Here is a 4723-nt window from a genome sequence, read left to right on the forward strand (position 1 = left end):
GTTCGTTTAGAAGTGCAAAGCATTGTTTTGAAGCCCTAATGAACTAATATTTTTGTTTGGTTGCTACAAGAAACGCACTGGAAAAGTCACCAAGAAAATTGGATTAGCTCACAGTGGGGCTATGAATGTATTGTTGCTGGTAATGATTCTGCAAGTAGAGGTGTTGCTGTATTGTTTAAAAATAATTTTGATTATAAGATTCATAATATTGTCAAAGATGATGATGGAAGGTATATTTTGATTGATATTGAGATTTTGAAAAAAACGTCTGACCCTTGCAAATGTTTATGGCCCAAGTAATGCTGATTGTCCTGCTTTTTTTGACAAACTGTTTGAGAGAATTGTGCAGATGGATAATGAGTTAATTATTATCGGAGGTGATTGGAATGTTGTTATAAACCCCAATGTTGATACAAACTACCCGGCCAAATCTTATAAAGTCAATAGTAGGAGAAAAGTTGTTGATTTTATGGAGCAGTATGATCTCATTGACATATATAGAGCCTTACATGCTAATGTGAGACAGTATACATGGAGGCGGTTTCATAGTTCACAGCGAAGCAGACTTGATTATTTCCTTGTGTCAGAGCAGTTAGGTTTTGAGATTGTGAAAGCGGATATTACACCAGGTTACTATTCTGATCACTCAATTGTTGGAGTAAGTTTTAGAACTGATGTTGTTAAACGTGATAGACCCTTTTGGAAGTTTAATAATTCACTGTTGACAGACATGGAATTTGTAAATATAGTGAAGAAGGTTATTGTTGATGTAAAGATACAATATGCTTTACCTGTTTATAATGTGGACAATATTGACTTGATTGACGATGATGATTTACAGCTATTGATTGATGATCAGTTGTTTTTTGAGATGTTGTTGATGGAAATAAGAGGTAGATGCATTTCATATTCCTCATATAAAAAAAAGGAAAGTAACAGAAAAGAAAAAGATCTTCTTTCTCAAATATACACTTTGGAAAGTAACTTGACAGAGTATAATATTCAACTTTTAGAGCAAACACGACAGGAGTTAAGTCAAATAAGGCAGAAAAAAGTGGATGGTATGATAATTAGATCCCGTGCTAAGTGGATTGGAGAAGGGGAAAAAAATACGTCCATGTGTTTTTTGCAGAAAGATGATGGTGAAGTTATTCATGATAATGCTTTGATTGTTAAGGAAGCACAGACTTTTTATGAGGAGTTATATATACTTCAAGAGAAGCCGAACTGGTAAATCAAGAGATTGATGAAAACCTGGCTCATCCTGTATTAACAGATGCTGAGAGTAAACAATTGGAAGGTAGACTTACTCAATGTGAGCTACTCAAAGCTGTGAAAAAATTAAACAACGACAAAAGCCCAGGATCAGACGGGTACACTGCGGAATTCTTCAAGTTTTTCTATTCTGACTTAGGAAAGTTTATGTTACGGTCTATAAATTGTGGATTTGAGAAAGGAGAAATGTCAGTGACTCAGAGACAGGGCGTTATAGTATGTATTCCAAAGGAAGGAAAAAATAAAACACTTTTGAAAAATTGGAGACCAATTACTCTGTTAAATACGGTCTATAAGATTGCATCAACGTGCATTGCAGTGTAACCCCCACTATTTTTATTGATAAATAATAAATTGTGTGGTTACTAGTCAAAGGGAAGTAACAAGACAAATTGATACAGATTTGTTGAGCTGAGTAGTTGTGTCCCTTTGAGTAGTTGTGTCCCTTGAATGTAATTATGACCTTCGACCCAATTGAGTTTTTATAATTGATTTATCTTTTTCTTTTTGCTGTATTAGACTTTGGATTAAATGTTGTAATTTTGATGGGGTGAAAGAAAGATATTATTTTTGAGGCATGTAAAAAGGTTATCGTTTTCTGCCGCGAGACTGCTGGGATTGCTCTTCTGTCCCGCCATGAAACTGAAAGGGTGTTGCTGAATGTAATGTGTTGAGAAATCTACAGAGATCGGTGTGTCCTAATCAAGGTTAGAAAGTGTTTTATTTTAATTTTGTCAAGAAATGTTTTGTCTTTCATTTGGTATTCATTTTAGGTGAGATTGTACACTGAATTTCATAGAAATGAATTTTATTGGAAACCAGTCGTGCGGCAAGATGATGGAATAGTGAAATTTCAGTTGGCCAATTTATTGTAGGTTTATCATTCTTTGAATGCATAAATGAGTGTTATGATTGTTTCTGAGTCTAAATTCATTGTTTTGGTAATGTTTCAAGCTTTTGGTTGTAAATGATCGTAGTATTTTTTGGAATTTGCGCCAAGAATAACATGGGTCTGTTTGCGCATGCGCAAGGAAATTAATTCTCGTGGATTATGCCCCTTGCATCAAGACGGCCGCGCCCATGCGGTGTGTAAACAAAGTGTTTGTTTGGACTTTGATTTCGTCTGAAAGCCATTCAATTTAGGAAATGGATAGTTTTTGATGTGAAAATAGGTGAAATGAAATACAGTTTTTGGCATTGTACTTTTTGGAGTTGTCAAAACAAATTTGGTTTGGAAAATGTACCTGTAGTGGCTAACATAACTGGAGAGTGATCGGTAGTGGAGTTTGAGGCTTGATGTGTTCTTATTACTTCATCTTCATCAAGGATGGATTAATTTTGAATTGCGAGTAAAGATTGTCATTATGTTGTGTAGTGAGTAGGCCTGGTAATGACAGTCAGTAGAGTAGATTTTGAATAATGAATCTACTGGATTATTGTATAATCTGCTGTAATTATCCACTAGATAATTTTGTACACAGTTGATATGACAATGGTCTGAAAGTGAGAGTATTAGTGGTAATGGTAGTTTTGTGAAACTACAATTTTTTCATTAGAATCCTAAAGATTCTATGTTTGTTTATGGATCACTTATAAAAGTTAACATCATCGTGTTCTAATGCGTTGTTCTGCTTTGCAGGGCCACAGTCTTTTTCCCTGAAGGTTCCATTCATTCAAGAAATTAAATATAACAAAAGAACCATTTTCGGTCGTCTTTACTTTCAACAGTGTGAGGCTCTGCAGTCGTGAGTGAAGTGTGTGTGGTTGAAGTGCAGACCCTGTTTTATTGTAGTGAGGTCTACAGCAGAACGGTTTAAACGTGTTTTGCCAAATCTGATTCATGATGATCAAAAAGGCTTCTTGAAAGGAAGATATATTGGTGAAAACGTCAGATTAATATATGATACCCTGTTCTACTCAAATAAACATAATATACCTGGCCTACTTTTGATGGTCGACTTTGAAAAGGCTTTCGACAGTGTTGCCTGGTCATTTATTGAAAAATCTTTGAGCAAATTTAACTTTGGAAATGACATGAAACGATGGATTTTTACTTTTTATTGCAAAATTAAGTCCTGTGTTTCAGTCAATGGTCGGTATTCAGCATGGTTTAATGTAGGTCGAGGCACCCGGCAAGGGGATCCGCTGTCACCTTATCTATTTTTGATTTGTGCTGAAATATTGTCTCTTATGGTACGCCAGAACAAAAAGATTGGTGGTATGAATATTCTTGGCGAAAATATTTTATTGTCACAATTCGCCGATGATACCAGTCTGTTTCTTGATGGTACAGAGCAATCTTTTTGCGAAAGTATAAAAGTGTTACAACATTTTGCATCACTGTCAGGTCTGAGAATGAACTATGATAAAACAATTGTAGTTTGGTTAGGACCTTTAAAGTTTAGCAAAAGAAGATTTTTGCCTGATATGAATTTTACCTGGAACCCGGATAATTTTAAAGCACTTGGCGTTATTTTTTCGGTGAATATATCCGAGGTTGTTTTTCTTAACTATAGAAATAAGTTAAAGGAAATTCAAAAACTTCTGAATTCATGGACCAGAAGGAACCTGACACCTTTTGGTAAAATAACAGTCCTAAAAACCTTGGCTATTTCCAAATTGACACATTTGTTTACTAATTTACCTGATCCAGACGAACAGTTTATGATGGAGTTAAATAATATTTTTTTCAAATTTCTTTGGGATGGAAAAAGAGATAAAATTAAAAGAAGTACGGTCACCCAACCCTATGAAGATGGAGGATTAAAGATGGTTGACGTGAAAAGTTTTCTGTCATCTCTAAAAATCGTTTGGTTAAAAAGAGTTGATGGCCTTACTGGATTAATATCAAGATTATTGTTGAAAGCATGTCCATCTGTTACAACAATTAATATGAGAGGAGAGGAATTTGCAAATGTTTTGATGCAGAGAATGGAAAACCCGTTTTGGATCAATGTTTTTAAACATTATAAGAAACTACATGGAAAATGTGACCCTATAACCTTTAACGATTTTGTATCAGAATGTTTACATTATAATGTTAATATTCGGAGAGATAAAAAGACAGTGTACATTCAAAATTGGATCGACAATGGAATAGCTCAGATTGGTCATATTTTGGGACAAAATGGATACTTATCCTATAATGCGTTTAAAATCAAATATCCAAATGTGCGAGGCGATTTTGTATTGTATCAAGGTGTAATCCAGGCTGTTAAGAAATATCAGAGAAAAATCGGCTTAGAATTTGATAAACATTTTATTATGACAGAGCCCATTGTGTGGAAATGTATTTGTAAAGGTAAGACACAACTTATTTACAAAAAACTGATTGAACATGCTACGGTCCCAAAATGTATCGAAAAATGGTCTGAATCTTTAGACTGTTTGTTAGATAAGAAGGCTATTTTTCAACATGTTTTTAAAACAACAAAAGACACTTGTCTGA

This window comes from Littorina saxatilis, linkage group LG9 (assembly GCF_037325665.1).
Source record: "Littorina saxatilis isolate snail1 linkage group LG9, US_GU_Lsax_2.0, whole genome shotgun sequence".
In the NCBI taxonomy this organism is placed as follows: Eukaryota; Metazoa; Mollusca; class Gastropoda; order Littorinimorpha; family Littorinidae; genus Littorina; species Littorina saxatilis.